General features: G+C 39.6%; 1 protein-coding gene and 1 pseudogene across 4 annotated transcripts in view; one reads left to right on the top strand and one right to left on the bottom strand.

The window, feature by feature from the left end:
• Nucleotides 1-24,806, bottom strand: part of LOC129768438 (putative ferric-chelate reductase 1 homolog) — a 111,729-nt gene that overhangs the window by 54,653 nt on the left and 32,270 nt on the right. The window lies entirely within an intron of this gene.
• On the top strand, nucleotides 16,977-17,584 carry LOC129768444 (uncharacterized; annotated as a pseudogene).

The raw sequence follows: 24,806 nt of genomic DNA, 5'->3' as shown, positions 1-24,806 counted from the left end.
TTCCGTAAAGGCAACGTTTGCGGACTAAGATTCGATTCTCATTCAACGTAGAGTCAACGAAACGAGAAAGAATGAAAAAGTGTCATACCCAGAAAAAAAACTAAAATCTCGAATGACCCTCTCATACGAACAAAACTTTTAACATGTCCCCGGTGAAGAAGTAATTTTTTTCTACAGCTCAATATGACCGACTTAAGACAATTTTTTCAAATGAGAGTACGTGTTTTTGGATTTTTGTCTGCAAAAACTCAACTTGAAATTTTCGCGGAATGGTGCAAAGGAAATTTGTTGAGAACCGACAGGATTACCTATAAGAAATATACACTTAAAAAAACATGAAAAATTAAATTCAGTTTCAGATCTTCAACATTTTTTTTTTTCAGAAAATGCTTGAGCTTGTACGTTCTATAATGTAATATACTCGTACATTCTGACAAAATAATGAAAACAAACATTCGAAACATTTCTAATTTGTAATTTTCAAAAATAGATTCTATCAGAGATATATGAATCCGTAAATCCGTAAATCTTTAGATCTGAAAATATGTAAATCTGTAATTTTGTAAATTTGTAAATCTGTACATTTTTAAATCAGTAAATCCGTAAATCCGTAAATCCGTAAATCCGTAAATCCGTAAATCCGTAAATCCGTAAATCCGTAAATCCGTAAATCCGTAAATCCGTAAATCCGTAAATCCATAAATCCGTAAATCAGTAAATCCGTAAATCCGAAAATTCGTAAATCCGTAAATCCGTAAATCCGTAAATCCGTAAATCCGTAAATCCGTAAATCCGTAAATCCGTATATCCGTAAATCCGTGAATCCGTAAATCCGTAAATCCGTAAATCCGTAAATCCGTAAATCCGTAAATCCGTAAATCCGTAAATCCGTAAATCCGTAAATCCGTAAATTCGTAGATCATTAAATCCGTAAATCCGAAAATTCGTAAATCCGTAAATCCGTAAATCCGTAAATCCGTAAATCCGTAAATCCGTAAATCCGTAAATCCGTAAATCCGTAAATCCGTAAATCCGTAAATCCGTAAATCCGTAAATCCGTAAATCCGTAAATCCGTTTATCCGTAAGCCCGCAAGTCATGTAGTGGAAATTCTGTCGATCCAACACTCAGAGTAATGCTAATTGTACGAATTCGCCGAAATTGTAAAATATGGATTGTAATGTAACTGCTCATTGTGAAAACCAATCATCAATTACTGAAGAACTATGGAATAAACTTTGTGGACTAAATAGTGGATTCACCTTGACGTCGGTAGAAATACACTTAAATTTTGCTTTTGACCAGGAAATTGCATGTGACGATTTGATGGGTTTCCGTCGGCGTTTGTGCATATTATAATCTTAATATGCACAAACGCCGACGAAAGTTTACCCATGGATGGATTGTGATGCCGGCACCTGGTAGGTGGCTATCGGAAAAGGCCAGACAACATGCAATACCAAATCGATATGTTTGATATTAAAATGGACGGATGTATAATGTCGGGGACATAACCGGAAAGACGTGGAATACAACAAACGGTCAGCCCTTCTCCAATATATTGTTTTATTTTCATTCGTACGAATTTTTCAAATAATAATAGCGCGAACTAATATACCCAGAAAATGAATTGATCAGTATATCCCAGCAAAACTATATCTCGAATGCTCCTAAAAACATCACACCCAAAGAAAAAAAACACCAATTATACTATACAGCATCTTTCGCAGAACGACAACAGAAAATCCGAACCGAATTTGTTTTGTGGTGGCGGCGGAGGCAACAGCGAAAAAAAATCACCTTCACTTTTCAACCGATGAACATAGCTCTCACCGTAGCAAAATACCTTCTTCAAATCAGGCAGCTTGAATTGTGCTACACTTTGAAGCCATTTTTAACCTGGAAACAATGCACGTATTCGCAAAAATTGGATGATCAATCGAAACAAAATCACCAATAAACCCAAAAATACCCATAACTTCTCATAACTCTCTCCCGGCTAAAAATATACGAGGGCGGTCCGATAAGTCAGTATCGCAAGAGAGATTACTTTTTTTTTATCCCATTTATTTATTTAAGGCTCATTAGCATTTTAGCTGTAATAGAGCCGAATTTTAATCGTGTACATGTTACATGGTTATCATATCTATAATTAGCACATAACACAGTTGCCATTCGCCAGTATTCCTTCTATACCATTACATATGGTACATTCACACAGTAGCCATTTAGGCGTAAGAGTTTTCTTTCTGTTCTTCCATTATCCTGTTGGACCACCGGACAGCGGAGACAGTTGGTTGATCATTGTTGAGTTATTTATAGAACAGTAGCCCGATGTATCTGGTAGAGCAGAGCAGTTGTATGGATGAATCGATCTTATTTCGACCGTGGATCGATCTCCATCGCTGATGATTGTTGCGTGGACGTAGCTATTCTGTAACAACACAAAGATGGTCAATGAGGGCCCTGAGTTTTGAACTCACGATCGATCGCTTACTAAGCGACCGCGAAACCAATGTGGCTACGGAGACCCCCTGAGAGATTACTTGTCATGTAGTACATTCTCGTAAACGGCTACTGTCAGAATTTCAGCTGAATCGGACTCGTAGTTTTGTTTTGGCCGTGTGTGGAAGTGGGTGTGTCCGCGGATTTTAGAAAAATGAAAACTCCGCCGTCGCCACGGCCAAATTGGTCGAATTGCACTACGAACTGCTGCCCCATCCACCGTATTCTCCAGATTTGGCCCCGTGCGACTTTTTTTTTGTTTCCAAACTTGTGAGAGTAATTCGCCGGGCAGAAATTTGAGTCGAATGAAGAGATCATCGCCGCCACGGAGGCCTTCTTTGCAGATCTCGAGAAAACGTATTTTTCGAATGGAGTTGAAGTTGAAGCATCATTGGGTCAAGTGTATCGAGCTAAAAAGAGACTATGTTAAGAAATAAATCGCCACTTTTCCAAAAATTTTATTTTTTGTGGGATATGTACTTAACGGACTGCCCTCGTATATATCAAAATCAATTCGTCTTCTATTATTAATGATATTTCTTGAGATTACATCAAACTTTTTGAAGTTACTTTCATCCGATGCCTAGCTCGATAAATGATGAATCGTGAATGACCTGATTATATTTTAGAACTTCAGCTAGCTGAAATCATGAAATCATGAACGGCAAATTTATGTTCCCAAAATTCCCTTTCAATATCAAACTTCAAAACAAAATGCTATCAAATAGCAGTAGATTGACAGAAAATCGGTAAATAATTCAGATCCGTTGACCCGTCAAATCCCGACATACGAACACAGAATCATTTGTATGTATATAAATGAGCAAAATTCGCTGAATAAATATTATTTGAATATCATAAATGTGAATATAAAATGTTTTACAAATGTCCCGATTTATTTTAATAGCTTCTCAGACATACAAATCTATCGCAGACCAAAACGCATCAAAACTGAGAATAATTTGAGAATAAGAATTTAATTTAAAGATAATAATGTCGACCAAGGTAATTCCAAATGAAGAAATTAACTCCAATTGGACAAACTTATCATTGTAGAACGAATGCGTAATCATTTTTTTCGGTCTCACTTTTCACTGCAGTACCAATTAACTGTTGCCATTTTTTTGAATGAAATTTGCCGTTCTCCTGTGATGATAAAGATTCCATCAGCAACATAATGAGTAAACCACCTTAATTTACTTTTATCAACGCAAAATTCATCACTGTGTGTGCCTCCGGATGCTTGAACTTGCTAGTCCACAGCGGAAACTCTTTTTGAAAAAATGTTCTAAAAGGAACTAAACTCGTTTGCTGCTGTTGAGGTTTTTGTCGCAAATTTTGCTGCCTTCCTATAGTTTCTATTGTCTATACAGGTCGGACTCGATTATATATAATCGCAATTTCACTTTCAACGTTAATTTTTCGGATCCAATACATAATCGAATCACAAAAAAGCTATTTTTCTATTAATGATTGACATTCATACATTAAAGAAGAAATTGTTTTCTTGAGATTCGATTATGTATAGGATTTGAAAATAATTGTTGAAAAAAAATGGTCGACTATATATAATCGAGTCCGACCTGTATTGGAATTGTCTAATTCTTCTTATTTTCGGGTCCTTCCTTATGGTTGATAGTGTTAACAACTTCACTATTTGAAAATTTCTTCTCGTTTCACTGCAGAGCATCTATTTTTATTCTGTTGGCTGGCAGGAGAATCACACAGGGATGAACCTTGCAACACAATGTGGGCCGCATGCAAATCTCACATTGTATCAAGAAAAACGGTTGTATGTGATATCAGCATTGGGAAAGACTGTTGTCTGCTCGCTAGCTGTTGCGAGAATGAACATGGCTAGAGTGAGGTCAATAGTTATTTGATGGCTTCGTTTTCACATTTTACTTCCTTCCCTTAGATAGAATGATAAGCACGGTGGATATCTATGATTATTTTTGCAGTGTTATTCCTGTACTAACACTGTCATTTGTCTGCTCTCTGCCACCACAGTAAGGAATTATACTAAATATTTTATTCAACGTTGTAATAGTTTACATTTTTTCTAAACGGATTTTAATGTTTAGTGAACTTTTTCACGAATGTATACTAATAGGTATCGGTATTCAGTATAAACAAAATATTATTAGCGTAGAAAGACAAGAGGATCTTTTTCAAGGGAGAATAATTCCGGCCACAAAGGGTTAAAATAGTATTTCGCTGCTACTTTAGTCGTTATTTATGGCCCGAACTTGGGCCAATCAAAACGTGAGAATTAGCTCTTAGGTAAGGCTTGACATTTTACAATTATTTAGTTGTTTGATCGAAAATATATATAATTATCGTTGAAATATTTCAATATACTAATATGTGCAATCAATTTCGACACGGTAGATTTATAAACGTTCGAAATCTTTTATTATTTGTTACATGTTCAGTTTTCAGATTTACATTTTTATCCCCATATCTCTTAGACACAGTCATACGTGAAAATATGTTGTCAATCAGAGGTTATTCTAGAAAGTGCGTACATTATTTGATCCAGTGCTGTATACAGAAAAGTTAATTCCGTTTCATTAACCCATCCATAACTTTGAGATTAAAAGAGTTGAAAGGTGCTTTTTTATCGCTTGTATTTGTCCCTCCTGTGAGATGTTATTAAATTGATACTACAATAATTGTTTTCAGAAACGTGTATTTCGTGATAACCGCTGATCGGGGAATGCGTTGAATAACAGCCAAGGTATAGATAGCCATGGTTGATTGACTATCTGCTTCACCAAAGGCGTATTGTAAATTTCATTCGAAAAGAACAGAGAAGAGTTGAGTCGTTTCAACGAAAAGCAACGTTCTACTGTTCACATATAAAAGCTTTGTTTTAATAACAGCCGAACGAGTTTTTGTTTATTTTTTTGACGAAGATCTTTACTGACGAAGTTTTATACGAACGGATAATTTAATGTGGACAATTTTTTTTTGCAATTTGTTTTCAATATTTTCAATGAATCTGACAAAGTTTTTTTTGAACGGATTATATTATGTAGATTATTTAAATTTTTTAAATTATCTTTTTTTTTAATTTGTATTGATCTATATTATGTCTGCCATGATCTTGGTGATGATGGACTATTTTTATTTTTAATTTGTCGTTCTTATATTTGTATTAGTTAAAAAAAACTATGGATGGGTTATACCTATGATATAACCGCAAGGTTGACGTAGGACTTCCGTTGGTGATCATTTGTGTTTTTTCAATTAGCAATAATCGCACTCCGAATGTTCCTCATTAGATAAACTATTGATTAAACTAGTGAATGAATGAAACAATTTACTAATTGAATTGCAAACAAATCCCTATTTAGGTCAATTCATGCATTATAGTAGTGGTTATCGCCGCAAATAGTTATCAACATTTTGCCTTATCATCTAACGGTATGCGTAAAAGTTCAGTGAGCTGGCGACATGAAGAGCCATGCAGTTCTGAATAACCGAGCCAAAGCGTTGCATTGCTACCCGCTTTTGTAGACCGTGTTGGCAAAACGCATTCCGGAGTGTAAAAATGCATGGGAGTATAAAAAGTACTGCCGAGATCTAGAATGCCGATTTTCCCAACTTATTGGTCTCGGAATATGTGTTGGAAAAACTGCGTTTATGTACTCGCAGCTTGCATCTCATTTGCAATGCCAATTTCCCCAGGCTTCATGGTTCTGAAGTCTGTGTTAGGAGGGAAACATTCCGATTTGCAAAAACGCAAACGAATACAAAAGTACCCGCTGCTTGCATCTATTTTGCCATGCCGGTATCCCTTGGTTCCATGGTTTTGAAGTCTATATTAGGGAAACATTCCGATTTGCAAAAGCGCAAACGAATACAAAAGTACCCGCTGCTAATATCCATTTTGCAATGCCGATTTCCCCAGGCTTCATGGCTTTGAAGTATGTGTTAGGGAAACATTCCGATTTGCAAAAACGCAAACGAATACAAAAGTACCCGCTGCTTGCATCTATTTTGCCATGCCGGTATCCCTTGGTTCCATGGTTTTGAAGTCTATATTAGGGAAACATTCCGATTTGCAAAAGCGCAAACGAATACAAAAGTACCCGCTGCTAATATCCATTTTGTAATGCCGATTTCCCCAGGCTTCATGGTTTTGAAGTCTGTGTTAGGGAAACATCCATTCATTCCTGCGATGGTACCTCAATCGCTGTTTAATTATAACTGAGTGGATTTCCGAACGGCGCTCGCTTATATACCGATTGGTGAGTTCAATAGCCTGTTTTGAAAGCAATTTTAAGGCTATTGAAACAAGTTTTTGGATCAAAAAGTAACAAGTATATAACGCGTAGACATTTTATCTTTCGAATGAAGTGTTTATCATAGCATTTCGTTCAGTTGTTTAGGAGCCATTAACGCTCAAAATCTCGGTCTCCGGCGTAACGCTTTCGTTTTCGAAACTTTGATTTTACACCCCGGTATAGAAATGAAAGACGTAGTCCTACGTCAAAAATAAAAGTAATCTACAAAAGTATGAGCGTCGCGCGCGAGACACAGATATGAAGGATATTAAATTGAAAGTTTTTTTTAAGTGCTGGTCAAGGAATTTTTCATAAAGGAAATTTTCTCGATTCCTCTGAATGAGGGTATTTATAGTCAATCCAAAACAAGGTTGGCGGTTGGACTTGTGCTCTGGTGGACCACTTGGCTGCAAGGGCCTCGTCGGGACCGTATCGGCTTTGTGGCGGACATGACTGAGTATTGGCTTGTCTTTTGACATTGCAATTTTTTGAACTTCTATCTGTAAATAAAATCGGTTCGTTTTTCATGTTTGCTAAACTGATTTCAATGTTGAGAAAAAATAAATAAATTATCTTTTAGATAACTCGTCTTGCTCAAACCTCTGTAGGGGAAGGAGGCTGGACCATCATCATCATCATCATCATACTGTCACCGTAAATATATTCTTTATACTAATAATGTTAAACAAGAGTAGAATGCGTAGAATGAGTGACGATTATATTTAGATGTTCATTCCATCATCCGTCTCGTAGATCTTGAGTCGTGTAGGAAAGAGACTTTACTGTGAATCTATTGAAGAGAGCAAAAGGTACCGAAGGAATCACAATGTTTTCTTATTCGAGGGAAAACTTATTCAAAGATTGTAAGAGAAGAAAGTGTGTGTTCGAGCCATCGGCACGTGTCGTCGGGAGTACTGCGAAGAATGTGTGGCGTGACTCGAATCAACGCCAAAACAATACAAGACGTGAATTGGACCACCACTCGCGTAGATTTTAAAAATGATACGTTGATTGTCAAGTTTCAACCATAGTCAGTTATATAGTCGCATCCTTTGAATGTCAATATGTACATTCAACTGTTTTCCATTTATCGTTACGATTGTGATAAAATATTATTTTCATTTGTTTATCATGGGGAACATAAACAACGCGAAAAGCGCCAACCGAAACGGATGCTTTTTCAAGATTCAACTCTTTCAAATAGGCAGTAAAACATGATTACCTCAAACACGTAAAACATTTCAACGCCTAGCTTCAATTTATGCGATGAAATTAAAGCGCAAATCCCGTTAAAAATAAAAACCCACCCACACCCATCAACAAACATTCTGCCCGTCATTCGACATCGTATATGCGCCCGGGTAAAAATTCACAGCTTCATGTTGTGAGAAGGTAATACACCCTATGATATCCCAACATAAACGATTAACAGCCTCGGCGGGGTAGTTTCTACTACCCACCATTGTGGACACAGCACACACACACGCGGGTTCTAATCCGGGCGTGGGAAAATGGAAATCCAAATTGAAACCGATAAAAATCCCATATCGAGCCGCATTCTCGAATTCAGAACCCACAAAGTGGTTGAAGTGAAAAGAGTGCTGCTGTAAATTGCACACACTGAAGCTCTCAGCCCTCAATTAGAATATAATACTGCAAAACACGTTGTGTGGGGATGCACAATCAAACCTGAACCGTGCATCGCTCGGATGCCAGCCAGGCGCCCACGCTTGACTCCGTAGGAATCAGTGAACCATTAAAGTGAACTTGTGATAGAATGGATCGAACGTTTCGTAGATTGCGAATAAGGTTGGATGCTTTTGAACTGTTATGGCAGTGGTCAAAGGTGGAATGTTGTTTGTTTTTCACGGATAAAACATTTTTGTGATAAAACGTATCTGATAGAACGATAGAACGATTGAACGAAAACTAGAAAAATATAATTTTCCGAGTAGAAAAAAATCCATTGGTGACCGAATTTGAAAAAAAGATTTTTTCAAATTTCAAAGAAATTGACAACACGAAATAGGGCCGAATAACACCTTCCCGTGGAGATAAAGACTGTAAAATACTCCAAGTCAACCAATTTAAATAGATTGGAGGAGACTCAAAAAAAAAAACCGATAGTGCAAAAAGCTATCGATAGGAGCGGAACGAAAAGAAATAGCTTCTCATGCTCGAAATTATATTGGGATCTTTTCTAAGCACGTATTACGCCTCACGGGTTCCCTCTCTCCATTTGGGGAGCCATCGCGTATCCATCATGTGTGTTTGCGTCGGCCCGATGATGTATCGAGATGAATCGAAATTTACCAATCAATCAGAGTTTGGAGCAAAAGCTTGGCCGCAGAAAACGAGCCATTAAGTAATCGAATTTCTCCCTTTTGATACGCCTGCGAAAGACGATCGGGGCTGGCACTCCTCCCCCCAAATAACTGCAAATACTGCCCGTCGGTTGCAAATGATTCCATTTCTCCGCAACCGCAAATGATTCCTTCTTGGCGGAAAATTTTGAAAGGGGTTTTTCTCACGATCCTAATTCATTTTATCTGTGATAAAGAATGATGGACTGCAGTCGTTGGATTGGGAATGAAATTGAAAACACGTGGGCGCAGCACTACAGAAGAGGAAGAAGTCTTTTTCGTAGAATAAAAGATTCAGCCAAACCGATATAGTGCCTCTAAGATTTTTTTTACAATTGGCAGTTTTGTTCCTTACAACAAAATAATAATGTTTGCATTAAAAAAAATTGATAAAAATTGTCTATTTTTCATGGGTTTACCTTAACTCGCACTGACGAAACTTCCCATGCAGCATCAATCATAGTAACCCATGAGTCAGCAGAAAAAAATTGGCAGCTCTATCAGACAAACTCTAACCGTAATGGCGGAAACAATGAAGCTATTCCGCTCAGAAGTGTGCGCTTTAATAGAACGGTACCCCACCGCGTCGGACACGGACATCGTGCGGCACTTTGTGCAGGCCGGATACGCCCGTTCCGACATCTACAACATCTTGGCACTATTTGACAACAATCAGAGCGAAGTGAAGTTTTTTTCATACACCAAGTTCCCCAAGAAGGTGCTGCTGACAATCAGCGAGAAGGGAATCAAAGCCGCTCTTCTTTAGCTCCGAACTTGCCGTGAACGGGGAAATTTATAGTACGATGTGCCTGCCGGAAGTTGCGTCACGAAGGACGAAGGACAAAGACGCGATGTTCTGGCCGGATCTGGCGTCGGCCCATTACTCGAAACGATCGTTATAGTGCGGCTGAATATCGATGTGGTACCCAAGCCAGCGAGAACCGCCCAACCTCCCCAGCTTCGTCCCATAGAGAACTTGTGGGCAAACCTGAAGCGTAAGATGTACTCCAACAATTATCTGTCTTAGATTTTTTTATCACCTTCCGAAAAAAGTCCATTTTTTAATGCCAACGTTAGAATCTACACATGTGCTCTCCAGCTATTATTTTATCATGATTGATTACAATAGCGTGATTGTCGTTTTACAATCCAAGCATGTGTTATTTTAAGAATTTCAATAATTCATTGTGCGCATTGAAAAAGGGCATCTAGCTCTCCGGCAATGCGCCTGGCTTTGTGTGGATGAAAGCTCGATGAGGTGGACGTAGTGTCATCTGTCATTTAACAATGTAAATAAATGCAACCTATTTGAAAAAACGAACTATTATTTGAATATTATTTATACGAAAATACTCAAATCGTGATTAAAAATAGGGAATGGGGATCAAAATTTGGAGTTATATTTATTGTTAGAAGCCAAATTTGAGAGAAAAAATTTTTTTAGATTGGATTTTTTTTGCATGGGACCACCCTAACCGGTATTAAATTTAAGGTAATCGGTAACTTAGAGGTATCGTATAAAGTTTACGACCTTTTAAAGTAACATAAAAAATGGAATCTATCTATGAAAAACTATATATAACAGACAACTTAGTTACGATTTTTTGAAAGTTGATAATGAAAATTATGATTTTGGGCAGCTTCCACCATAAGTACCAAGTATCAAGAAAATAGAAGAGGGTCGGATCTGCGGCCGGCTAATTTGGGTGGAATTGCTCAGAAACTAAATACTTCTTTCAATTCATACAGTACAGTCAACCCTCCTATAGCGCGATGAGTGCGTACAGCGTTATATGAAAACCGCGCTATAAGAAACTCCGATTTAACCATACAAATCAGACTAATTCGTAGCGCGTTGTATGGAAACCGCATTATAAGGAACTCAGTACTAGTACAAATTCCATCATTCGCGTTATATGGAGACCAATAAAAACAAAAGACAAGATGAATTATGATTTTTTTTAATTTTATTGGTAAGTTCATATAAGGAAATGATTAAAAAATGAAACAAAAAGTGAACTAAAAAACTGTTTTCCATCAAAAAGGAAAGAATTTTGTAAAATTATATATTTTTTTAACAATCATCCTAGCTGTCGAATATGAGTTGCCCAACTCGTCTCCTATTGATGGGTAAAATGTCTTCCTCACTTGGTTCACCTTTACATTGGTTTTCGATTGTAGGGAGCTAAGCAATTTGTTTGATGTTCTAATTCTTTAGCCAAATTTAGCCCTTTATTCGCATCTTGTAAATCAAGATTTGGTACCAATTCGTTTCCATCTTATCGTTTACCAATGCATTTGAGGTAGGTGTATCAATTAATTCCATCTGTGGAGCCGATCTGGCGTAGTGGTAACATCCATGCCTCTCACGCTAGAGGTCACGAGTTCAATTCTCACTCCCGACATTCTTCCAAAAATGGAAGTAAAAGTGACGAACCAGCCAAACGAGTTGAAAGTCACTATAATACAGATAAAAAAAAAATAATTCCATCAGTTCTTCCTCGTCTAAAGTTTCTTCCCCGAGTACTAGTTCTCTCACATTCTGATGACTTACTACAAATTCTTCGTCGCTTAAACGAGAAGTAATGTTAACTATTTCTGTAACTGGGAGTGAAATTGTAGAATCATCTTATATGGCTTGAACCATTGATTGATGGTTGATGGTTTAATTTCCGCGCAGTCCGATGACACGGTTCTGATACAATCTAAAATAGTAAATCCATTCCTCACTTGAGTAAGAGTTTTATTTTCACTATTTTCTAATCTGTCGAAAAGGAGGAAAAAAGACAATCTTCACATTTGGATGATCCATTTTTATGTTGTGGCAATTAGCGTTATCAAGAACTTTGAAATACAATTTTGTTTCCATCGTATGGATTTCCACTGCTGGGATAAAACAATTATAAACCCAATCCTTAAAGTAATCTTGAGTCATCCAAGCTTTCTTATTAGATCGCCAGAATACAGGCAATTGGGTTTTATCAATGTTTTTCATTACACGGGGAGTTGAAGAACGATTTATTATCATTGGTTTGTCATCAGGCTTCCTGGTAGATTGCTACACCAATGAAGAGTGTTACGTTCTTTTGAAGGTTTAAATCTCAGAGCACGTCTTTGATTTTTCGAAATGGAGGTTCTAGGTGGTAGTTATAATGCCGTCTCATCGGCCCTAAAAATCTGATCAGATGAATAACCTCCTTCATTGATAATATTCTAGCTAGTTCCAGCTTAAAATTTTCGACAGCCTCTGCATCTGCTGATGCGTTAGGTATTGACACTTAAACAACTGTAGTTTGTGAACATATAAACGAAATGTCATGAAACTTCACACATAAGCTAGTGACAGATGAACCTATTGAAATGAATCTTGTTTATTTTTAGTGGCGCCATCAGTAGAAAAATCCCGGGACTTTTCAGTCCATGTTGAAAACTTGTTTTCCTGTATGTTTTTTCATAAAATTGAACTCGGAGCCAAAGTGAAACAAAATTTTGTTTAAAAGTTCCTCAAAAATTGCACGACATTTACTAGTACTAATGCGAGGATCCTATTAGCATACTTGGTAGCTGTGCACCCGTAGCCGAGTGGTTAGCGTCTCACATTATCATGCCGGGTGTTCGGGTTCGATTCCCATTCTGACCGGGGAATTTTTCGTCAAAGAAAATTCCTTCCTTTTGCACTGTGGTCACGCGTATTCCAGAGCTTGTCCCTCGGAATACATTCAAGGCGTGTTATTTGGCTTAAGAAATCTCAACTTAGTACTAATAAATGACGCTAATTAATGCATACGTTGAGACGGCAGTCTCACAAGGAACGTTAATGCCATTCAAGAAGAAGAAGGTAGCTGTCTAAGCTCCGTTGGACAATGACAACTAAATTTGCAGCACACCTTGACTTGCGAATCGTATCCTCTAAGGCCAAGGTGACATTGGATCGGAGTAGGCACGAAAATTAGATTGTACGAAGACTGGAGAAGAGAAACAAACGAAGCAAGGGCGAAGCAATGTAACCACACCAATACAATTCAATGTGGTTGTTTACTTTTCCTATTACATACAATTTGTACGGCCACATTTTCACATCCAATGTCAACTCGGCCTAAGCCGGGGCTTGACTGAAACAGATGTTGTAAACAACTAAGACATAAGCTTGGATGTGTATGTAAACATATCCAGTTAAAATCACTCATTGGGGGCACGGAAAGAACTGATCGTACGTTAAACTGAAACCGCGCTTAGAGAGTACCTCGTTATAGGAGAGTTGACTGTAATTGGCAAAATAAAGTGCCCACTCAATTTTTTCTTTCTTTCATTTTTCATTTTCTACACGTAATCATTCTTAAATATTATTTATTTATGTTCTTTTTTTAATTTCACTATTGTTGCACTGAGAAAAATAAAAGTTTTTCTCATAGATAAAAAACAGTTTGTATTCCAAAAAAAGTATTCGCACTTGATGAAGTCAAGCAAAATGGAGAACGCAGTTTATTCAAAAACAATTCTTTTGTACATCCGAAAATTGGTCATTCGAAATGTCGAGAACGGTGAATCGCACCGGGCGGGTAGACATTATCATGCCGGGTGTTCGGGTTCGATTCCCGTTCTGGCCGGGGGATTTTTCATCAGAGAAATTTCCTTCGACTTGCACTGTGTCACGCGTATTCAAGAGCCTGCCCCTCGGAATATATTCAAGGCGTGTTATTTGGCTTAAGAAATCTCAACTTAGTATTAATAAATGACGCTAGTTAATGCATACGTTGAAACGGCAAAAGTTCCACAGGGAACGTTAACGCCATTCAAGAAGAAGGGTAGAAGCCGGGAAGTAGCGGTCGGCGGAAAAATCCAAGAATCAACGGTCGGAAAATTCTTAAGAAGCTCAAGACGTTCGGATCTCACACTAAAGGTAACGAGTTCAATCCTCACTCTCGTCATTCTTCCAAAAATGGAAGAAAGGTTGCGATCAAGCCAAAATTGTTGGAAGTCATGATAATACAAACAAAATTCATCCGGGAAGTGAACAAAAATCCGAAACATACCATACCAGCAGATCCAGGAAGAGCTTCAGCTTTCGGTTTCGCATCGGACTGTCCGTCGTTGCATCGAAACACATGAGTTCAGTCTCGGGATGGCTTCGAAATGACCTTTCATTAGCAATGCGGACAAAGCCAGAGGCTCAAATTCGCCAAGGAGCACGTTGTTAAGCCACTGGAGTAGTGGAACACGGTGCTGTGTATAGAAGAATCCAAAAGGACGGCGCCAGTGGTTGTATGGTTAGCGTAACAGCCTCACAATCCGATCGGCCTGGGTTCAATCCCAGCTGGCGTCGTTGGGATTTTCTGAGGCGAAAAATCTCTGGTTACGTCTTCCTTCGGAGCGGAAGTAAAAGAAGTTGGCCCGGCTCATGAGTTGTTGAGTCTGATAGGTAGGAACAGGTGGAGTCGCCTCCCTGATGTCGGTGATTGGCACTAAAAGTGGCGGAAATAGGCCGACGAAAAATAAGCGAAGATAAAAAAAAAAAGAAGAATCCAAATTCGAGCTTTTCAATCGAATTCTTCAAGTCTTCCCAGCCCTGAGTAAAGGGTGTGTCACATCAAATTGCATCACGGAAAAAACGCTGTAGAAATTCGCCCAGTAGACCGATCCTTTTGAAAATTTTAGACAATAAAATAAAAACTATTAAACAACTTTTAGCATTTTCTTTTTATTCATACTTCGAGCCCAAGCCCGTATGCTCGCACCTTCCTCTTTACCCTGTCCATAAGGTTCTGTACAACGTCAGGTTTTAGTTTTTTTTTTTTTTTTGAACAGAAATCCATTTTCTCTTGAAGCCCGCCTCCGATTTGACAACTTTTGGGTTCTTCCGGAAGGTCTGCTTCATAATCGCCCAATATTTCTCTATTGGGCGAAGCTCCGGCGCGTTGGGCGGGTTCATTTCCTTTGGCACGAAGGTGACCCCGTTGGCTTCGTACCACTCCAACACGTCCTTTGAATAGTGGCACGAAGCGAAATCCGGCCAAAAGATAGTCGGGCCCTCGTGCTGCTTCAATAGTGGTAGTAAGCGCTTCTGTAGGTACTCCTTGAGGTAAACCTGCCCGTTTACCGTGCCGGTCATCACGAAGGGGGCGCTCCGCTTTCCGCAAGAGCAGATCGCTTACCACACCATGTACTTTTTGGCAAACTTGGATAGTTTCTGCTTGCGAATCTCCTCCGGAACGCTGAATTTGTCCTCTGCGGAGAAGAACAACAGGCCCGGCAGCTGACGAAAGTCCGCTTCGACGTAGGTTTCGTCGTCCATTACCAGGCAATGCGGCTTCGTCAGCATTTCGGTGTACAGCTTCCGGGCTCGCGGCTTCCCCACCATGTTTTGCCTTTCGTCGCGGTTAGGAGCCTTCTGAACCTTGTATATACGCAGGCCCTCCCGCTGCTTGGTCCGCTGGACGAATGAACTTGACAAATTCAGCTTATTGGCGACATCCCGGACCGAACTTCACGGATCACGTCTAAACTGCTTAACTACGCGCTTGTGATCTTTTTCACTGGATGCTCCATTTTTGCCGTTCTTCACCTTCCGGTCGATGGTTAGGTTCTCGAAGTATCGTTTTAGTACTCTGCTGACCGTGGATTGGACAATTCCCAGCATCTTACCGATGTCCCGATGTGACAACTCCGGATTCTCGAAATGAGTGCGCAGGATTAATTCACGACGCTCTTTTTCGTTCGACGACATTTTTCCAAATTTACGAAAAATTGACAGTGAAGCATGGCCAACGTGATCTATACACTCTTATCTGATTATAAGCGAAAGCTGAAGATATAATTCCTAAAAATTAAATTTCTACAGCGTTTTTTCCGTGATGCAATTTGATGTGACACACCCTTTATACAGTTGACGAAGGGATCTTCCGAACTGTCTTCCGTGGCAAGTAATGGTAATTCTTGTCCTGATGTAAATTCACCCAGTAGGACTGTGAAACAAAAAACAGATGTCATCTTTATCCAACCCGGGACGCTCGACACAAAGCAGTAAGGAAGCCCCTGACTCACCTTGCTCAGTCGTGCTAACTACTTTCGAACAACCACCGTACCTTCGCTCTTGTCTTTCAAGTCGTCCCGGCCCTGAGTATAGTGTTGACGAAGGGGGTCTTCCGATCTGCCTCCCATGGCAAGTACTCCAAAAGTAACGGCAATCCTTGTTCTGATGTCTACTCACTCCACAGGAATGAGCAACAACAGAGAAATGGCAGTCCTGGTTCCTCGGGTATCTTAATTTACTACCAAAACGTTGGTGGTATCAACAGCTCTCTCGTAGAGTACCAATTGGCTCTGAGTGATGGCTCCTACGACATCTACGCCCTTTCCGAAACCTGGCTCAATGGAAACACTGCATCAAGTCAGCTGTTCGACAACTCTTACTCCGTCTACAGGCAGGATCGTTCTCTCAATCTCTTGGCAGCATAACACGCATGGCTTTCTCTACCCGGTTTCTTCGCAATCCTCGATCTGCTTGACATCACCAGAACTGCTCGATTCCTATTGCATCGCTGGACTGAGGCAGATGATAGGGATCAAAAATGAAAACGATCGCATACTTGATCTGTGCTTCGTCAACGAAGAACTATGTGAGCACTGCACAGTCATGCAAGGACCATCACCACTTGTTAAAATAGTGCGACATACTGGTGAATCTTAATTTGAAACCTTTCCGACAATTTCACGATTCTTCTGAAAGGGTTTCGTACGATTTCAGTAAAACTGATTTTACCGCGATGAACAATTTCCTCGCACTAATCGAGTGGATAGATGTTTTTCACTTCCACATCTTGTGTGAGGACGTAGTGTCGAGTGAATAACTCGTAAATAAGTTTTGAATTTTCCGGGTTTAATCGAGGTTTCATCCGTATTCCGGTAACCATGGCGGGCACAACCGACGTCGAGGGAGTTAAGAAGAAGCGTACGTTCCGTAAATTCACCTACCGTGGGTGGATTTGGACCAGCTTCTGGATATGAAGCATGATCTGCTAATGGAACTCGAGCCAAGCGATGCTTCAAGCGCGGACTTCACCGTAAGCCGTTGGCCCTCATCAAGAAGCTGCGGAAGGCCAAGAAGAACGCCCCTACAAATGAGAAACCTGCGATCGTCAAGACTCATCTGCGAAACATGATTATCGTCCCGGAAATGGTAGGATCGATTGTTGGTATTTACAACGGAAAGACCTTCAACCAGGTAGAAATCAAGCCAGAAATGATCGGTCACTATCTCGGCGAATTCTCGGTCACCTACAAACCAGTCAAGCACGGTAGACCCGGTATTGGTGCTACCCACAGCTCCCGTTTCATTCCACTGAAATAGTGTGGATGGTTGCTGCTTATGTGTTTATCTTTTCTTACGAGTAATATGCGAGTAGTGGAGTTGGAAATACAATTAAAATTGTAAACAAAAAAAAAAAAAAGATTGTGACGCTAACCTCGCTGCATCGATCATGTCCAGTATTCTACCGTATGCAATCAATCAGTTTGTTCCAGTGAAGACGAAACGTGCGGATACCAAGCCTGCCTGGTCAAACGGTCCCCTGAAGTATCTTAAAAGAGTGAAGCAGTCTGCTTTAAGACAGTTTAGCAAGCACCGTACGGACTCAACAAGAGCGAAATATCTGAAGACGAATGCTGAGTATAAACAGCTCAATAATCGTCTCTGCAGTGTATATCAAGACCGTCTGCAGAGTCACCTTAAGGTAAATCCTAAAAGATTTTGGCGTTACGTCAAAGACCAACGTAAGGAATCCGGTTTACCATCTACGTTGACCAACGGTTTAATGGAAGCTGATACGACTACCGACATCGCTGACCTGTTTCGCTCTCAGTTCAGTAATGTATTTGTCAATGAATACATCGATCCGCAGGATGTTGCTGCTTCTACCAGAAACGTACCTCGACTTCTTGCTTCTGAGCTGGATTTTGTTATCACTGACGATATGGTAATTGCAGCAACTAAGAACATGAAAACCTCCACAGGATGTGATCCGGACGGCATTCCATCACTCGTCTTGAAAGGTTGTGTGGACACACTTGCGTCACCTCTAGCGACACTGTTCGATCTGTCCTTATCTTCCGGTGTATTTCCGAGATGCTGGAAACAGTCGTATGTATTTCCAGTAGGGTAAATGATCTTGGTTTGTCCAATTTGGGGTGTTTTTACACAACTAGTAAATGCAAATCGATTTTTCTTCATGAAAATCACACATAATCGATACGAGTTCGGGTTTGTTGAAAAGCCCCAAGTCTCTAGTTGCTAATACTACCATAAGGTGTTGAAATTATTCAAATTTTTATGTTTTTTAACGATTTTCCTTAAAGAAGAATTTTTTTTTTTATCCAAAATATATATTTTTATTAAGGCTCATATGGCGTCAACCTGACGGGGCCGGGAGTTCAATATTTCGACAATGTTTGCCTTATAACTATGTTAGTAATATGTAACCGATTACTCGCGGTTGGCTCGAGGTTAGTATTACAAGTGTTTTCGTAATTGTGATGTTGCTGTCTCCAATGCTCTGTACCTGTGCCCGACACGGGATACTTCCTTTTGGGATGCAGCTGACCATTAATCAGCAACGCCCCCTAGTCTGTACCCCATATATAGTGTGGTGCGTCTTCTCGACTTGAGGAATCCAGGATAGAATGGTCACTAGCCGGCGCAAACATCAGCTCGTGTAGAGTAGTCATGAGCGGTACAACCTTTGGCTCTTGTTGAATGATCAGTGGACTGCACAACCTTTGGCCCGTGTATCTGTAAAGAGTGTGTGTATGTATTGCCGCGACTAAGTAAAAGTTTATAGATCGGATAGGAGGGATATGAAACAGGGACACAACGAAGGAAACATCATTAAACGTTGACATCGGCGTTTCTGAGGAACAGGTATAGATGAAGCAGAAGATCAGGATCACGGCTACCTAAGATATCCCGGACGGGGATATCCGATTGTCTGCCTTTTGCTCTCAGTGCTTTAGAGAGCTGAGAGCGAGCAGCATGGAACCGGATACACGACCAGACAACATGCTCGATGTCGTGGTAGCCATCGCCACAATCACAAAGATTGTTTGCTGCGAGCCCAATGCGATAGAGATGCGCGTTTAGGTTGTAGTGATTGGACATAAGCCGAGATATCACGCGAATGAAATCACGACCTACATTCAATCCCTTAAACCAAGCTTTCGTCGAAACCTTAGGAATAATCGTGTGTAACCAGCGACCGAACTCATCTTCACTCCACATGCGCTGCCAACTAACGAGTGTGTCCTGACGAGGAATGTGAAAAAATTCATTATAGGCAATTTGCCTTTCAAAAAGAGTGCCTTCTAAAGCGCCCACCTTAGCTAGCGAGTCCGCTTTCTCATTCCCCGGAATCGAACAATGAGAGGGAACCCATGCTAAGGTAATCTTGAATAATTTTTTGACCAAAACACTCAATAGTTGTCTTATTCTTGTTAGGAAATAAGATGAGCGTTTATCAACCTTCATTGAGCGGATTGCCTCTGTTGAGCTGAGACTGTTTGAAAAAATAAAATAGTGGTCGATGGGCAATGTTTCAATGATCCCCAGTGCGTAGTATATCGCACCCAGTTCAGCGACATACACGGAACAAGGATCTTTGAGTTTGAAAGAGGCACTGGAATTTTCATTGAAGATGCCGAAGCCAGTGGACCCGTTTATGAATGAACCGTCAGTAAAGAACATTTTATCAGATCTAACTTTCCCATATTCTGCCGAAAATATCGGCGGAATAGAATCGGAGCGTAGATGATCTGGGATTCCATGGATTTTTTGTCGCATGGACAGATCAAAATTGACAGAGGAATTGCAAAAGTATGGGAAGCAAACTTGGTTGGAGATGCCCGGTGAAGGGTGCACTTCATGGGTAAGGAAATCATGGTACAAAGACATAAAACTTGACTGAGGAGTCAGTTGGAGTAGATTTTCGAAGTTATCAATCACCAAAAATTATGATCATTGTTTGACCACCTCTGATCATGGTTTGCCCATAAAAATGATCATGGTTTGTCCGGTTTTAGAAATCTCCATTTTTGAATGAAAACATTCGAATTCAGAATTAGATGTTGCATTTATCATTGCTTGAGTTTACTGTCATCATATTGATTCATTCATAATTTAGGCTTTCTTCAGAATATTGCCTTTTCTTGGGCATTTTAGAAGTGTTCAATATTTATAAGTGTTGTAATCCAGAAAAGGTCTGAATAGGGTAAATGATCTTGGTTTGTCCAGTCGAAAATATGATCATGGTTTGCCCACTTTTTTGAATGCTCTAATTCAGCGCTCCTGTGTCAAATAAGGCCTTCGAATGTTTCGAAATATATAAATGAAATTGCCTTTTACATGATTTATAGTAGTTTGATAGTATATTTTTACGAAATCACATGTTTTAAAGGATTATAGAATACACCTTCTATTTGTGTCAATGCGCCCCTCATTCGAGCTAACTTTTAATCGATCACCAGATGATTATTTGGCACGTATTCAGACCTTTTCTGGATTACAATACTTATAAATATTGTAAACATCATGCTTGCTCACAATTTGTATCGGATTTACATAGCTAAACCATTAAATTAACGCATTTTGATGAACTCAATTCTGTTCATGAGTTGTCCAATTCAATAATGTTGTTTTGTCCACATGATTTCTATGGCAACCGCTTGGCGCGCTGCAGTTTGTTTATGGTGTGCTTCGCGCATAGCAGAAGTATGGTTTTTCTGTGTTGATTGTGTTGAGGTGAACACTTCTAAAATGCCCAAGAAAAGGCAATATTCTGAAGAAAGCCTAAATTATGAATGAATCAATATGATGACAGTAAACTCAAGCAATGATAAATGCAACATCTAATTGTGAATTCGAATGTTTTCATTCAAAAATGAAGATTTCTAAAACCGGACAAACCATGATCATTTTTATGGGCAAACCATGATCAGAGGTGGTCAAACCATGATCATAATTCTTCTTTAAGGAAAAACGTTAAAAAACATAAAAATTTGAATAATTTCAACACCTTATGGTAGTATTAGCAACTAGAGACTTGGGGCTTTTCAACAAACCCAAACTCGTATCGATTATGTGTGATTTTCATGAAGAAAAATCGATTTGCATTTACTAGTTGCGTAAAAACACCCCAAATTGGACAAACCAAGATCATTTACCCTACGTGCCAAATAATCATCTGGTGATCGATTAAAAGTTAGCTCGAATGAGGGGCGCATTGACACAAATAGAAGGTGTATTTTATAATCCTTTAAAACATGTGATTTCGTAAAAATATACTATCAAACTACTATAAATCATGTAAAAGGCAATTTCATTTATATGTTTCGAAACATTCGAAGGCCTTATTTGACACAGGAGCGCTGAATTAGAGCATTCAAAAAAGTGGGCAAACCATGATCATATTTTCGACTGGACAAACCAAGATCATTTACCCTATACAAGAAAGACTGCAAACGGAGCGTTTCGAACTATCGAGGTATTGCTGCATTATGTGCCAAGCTGATCGTGCTTCAGGCGTTAATGCAAAGTTGTTCACAGTATATATCGTTGGAACAACACGGATTTATGCCTAAGTGTTCCACGACCACTAACTTGACGTGCTTTTAGAGACGAATGAACTCTCAGAGTTTGTGGAGGTGATCTGGCGTAGTGGTAACATCCATGCCTCTCACGCTAAAGGTCACGAGTTCAATTCTCACTCCCGACATTCTTCCAAAAATGGAAGTAAAAAGTGACGAACCAGCCAAATGAGTTGAAAATCACTATAATATAGATAAAAAAAAAAAAACTCTCAGAGTTTAAAGTCTCTTTAATTCAATACCGTTACCGTTGACGTGCTTCACCTCGTTCGTGATAAATCAAATTGAGGATGGACTACAAGTAGACGCTATCTACACCGACTTATCCGCAGCGTTTGATAAGATGAATCATCGAATAGCAGTAGCTAAGTTTGACAAACTTGGAATGGGTAACCAAATGGTCATCTGGATCCGATCGTATCTAACCGGTCGTAGCATGTCCGTCAAAATTGGAGATCATATTATATTTCATCACCGTTTCCGGTTCTGTCTGGTGTTCCGCAGGGCAGTTACCTAGGACCATTTTTGTTTCTGCTGTACATGAACGATGTCAACTTCACGATGAAGCTTTTGCCGAATGGTGTCTAAAGATTCGTATGTCGCTTAACGTGTCGAAGTGCTCCGTTATTCCATTCGGGCGCACACACACACTCTTCTGCTTTGACTACACATTGGCAGGCGTACAACTCAAACGCGAATCAACAGTCAAGGATTTGGGGACTATGATCGACGCTAAAATGAATTTTAAAGATCACGTTACATATGCTGTATCTAAAGCCACTTCGCAACTGGGGTTTCTTTTTCGCTTTGCCAAAAAACTTAAGGACGTTTACTGCCTGAAAGCCTTATATTGTTCAATTATGCGTCCTATCCTGGAATACTCATCTATTGCTTTGTCTCCGTGCTACCAAAATGGAACACAACGCATTGAATCTGTTCAAAGGAAATTCATTAGGTTTGCACTTCGTCACCTCATCTGGAGGAGTCCTTTGAGTTTGCCAAGCTACACAAGCCGATGTAAGCTCATCAAACTGGAACTATTGGACGCGAGACGCAAGGTAACGAAAGGATGCTTCGTTGCAAATCTCTTGCAGGGCAATATCGATTGTCCTATACTGCTCAGTATGCTGTACATTAATACCCGTCGTGGTCATCTACGATCACACTCATTTCTCATCTTACCTCATGCTAGAACGAACTATGGCCTACATTAACCAGTGCGGAGTATGTGTCGTGTTTTCAATAAGTGTTACTTTGTGTTTGATTTCAATGTGTCACAAGAATCGAATAAGCGCAAATTTAGACGATTTTTTTGTTAGTTTACGGTGTTATCAGTTTTAAAATTCGTGTTGTTAGTTTAAGTTAGTTTAAGTTCTAATGTCATTGGGATGGAAATCATCTGTTGGTAAATACGAAGAAACAGTTTGGTTCATGTGTAGCACAAGTCGGATGAAGAGCTGCAGGAGCGTCACATTCAAGGAACGACCAAGCACGGAGGCGGAAACATGATGGAGTGGAGGTGCTTTTCATAGGGTGAGGTGAAGATTGGCATAATCATGACGGTAGAGTCGTACTGCAACATCCTGCGTGGAAATCTCCAAGTCTTCTTCATCAAGACGGGCCTTGAAGAGCTCTTCGGTTAAGGTAACAAAGTCATTCTTTCGGTCGTGTCGCTTTGAATGGCCCCCACAAATCCAGGATCGTAACCCTTTTTAAAACCTGTGGGCCATCCTCGACACAAATCGGTGTCACCGATAAAAACAATTATTTTGAAGCCCTGGAGCGCGCGTGGGAAGTACTCGACCCAACTGAAACAACACAACTGAAAAATCTTAGGGAGAGCATGCCGAAGCACTTACAGTAAGTCTTGAAGACTGAATGAAATCATATCAATTATTTAAATGTTCTTGTTTGTATTCTTCAGTTAAGCTCATTTGAAGCTCTTCTAATCTGGGCACTTTTTGGTCACTGTTTTTTTCAGGAATACAAATTGTTTTTTTTTCTATGAGAAAAAAAATATTTTTCTCAGTGCAACGTGATTGAAGTTCTAAAAGAACATAATAGATATGATTTTAAGGATGATTACGATGTTTTTACTAGTTATTTCAACAAAAAAATAAAGAAAAGAAAAAAAAAGTGGGCACTTTATTTTGTTTTTCTCTGTTAATGTTGAAACTTGTACGTGGAAGTACATAAATAATGTTACACTCAAAGGTTAGACATGATTTAAAAAAAAACGCTAAAATGTGACCCAAATGGAGCTCACTCAAGATTAGTGAGCTCATAGGCAAAACTTTCACAATGTTGTCGTGATAGTTTATTGAGAGCTAAAGAGCAGTGTCGTTTTCTAGGAATCGACGTCTAATTAAGTCAACTAATCAATACCATTCACTTCACTAAGCTACATTCGAGGAGGGGACTACCAGAGGGCATAAATTCTATAAACTGAATTCCTAATTCGACATCGATACACGTTGGCGGGTGCCCCTCTTGCATCCACCGTCGCCTGAGTGAATGTGCCGTTTTGTACCCTGCTATAAATCAAGTCGGTCAGCCGACTAATAAGGAGATATGACAGCGTCGTCAACACCACTCAGGCTAATGTTTTTATGTATACAGACACGACGTTCACTACTGATGCAAGGCCATCGGAGCGTTGCGATGAACTACTTCCTATTAGTGGGGTGTCGTTCACACAGAGCACTTGGAAGACAGTTCTACCTTGCCAATATACTCATGAGAACTATTATAGGATCTAATCACACTAACGGTGTCACATGATCCGCATGAAAGAATCATTCAATCGACGCTAAGCATTTTCATGCTTGCACGCGCAGAGGTAGCTCAGCAGCTAACCCCGTTAAAAACCATAAGGTGAGGAGAGTCTAGTCACGTCAACTGATGAAATTTGAATAATATATTCTTGGCGTCGAATCACGAATGCTTGCGTCTCACTACTTTGAGGTGAGGTGCAAATAGGTATGTTGTGGATGCCAGCACACGACACACTGAACTAT

This window comes from Toxorhynchites rutilus, chromosome 2 (assembly GCF_029784135.1).
Source record: "Toxorhynchites rutilus septentrionalis strain SRP chromosome 2, ASM2978413v1, whole genome shotgun sequence".
Taxonomy (NCBI): domain Eukaryota; kingdom Metazoa; phylum Arthropoda; class Insecta; order Diptera; family Culicidae; genus Toxorhynchites; species Toxorhynchites rutilus.
Note: the sequence above shows the minus strand (reverse complement) of the source record. Positions and strands in the feature narration are given on the sequence as shown.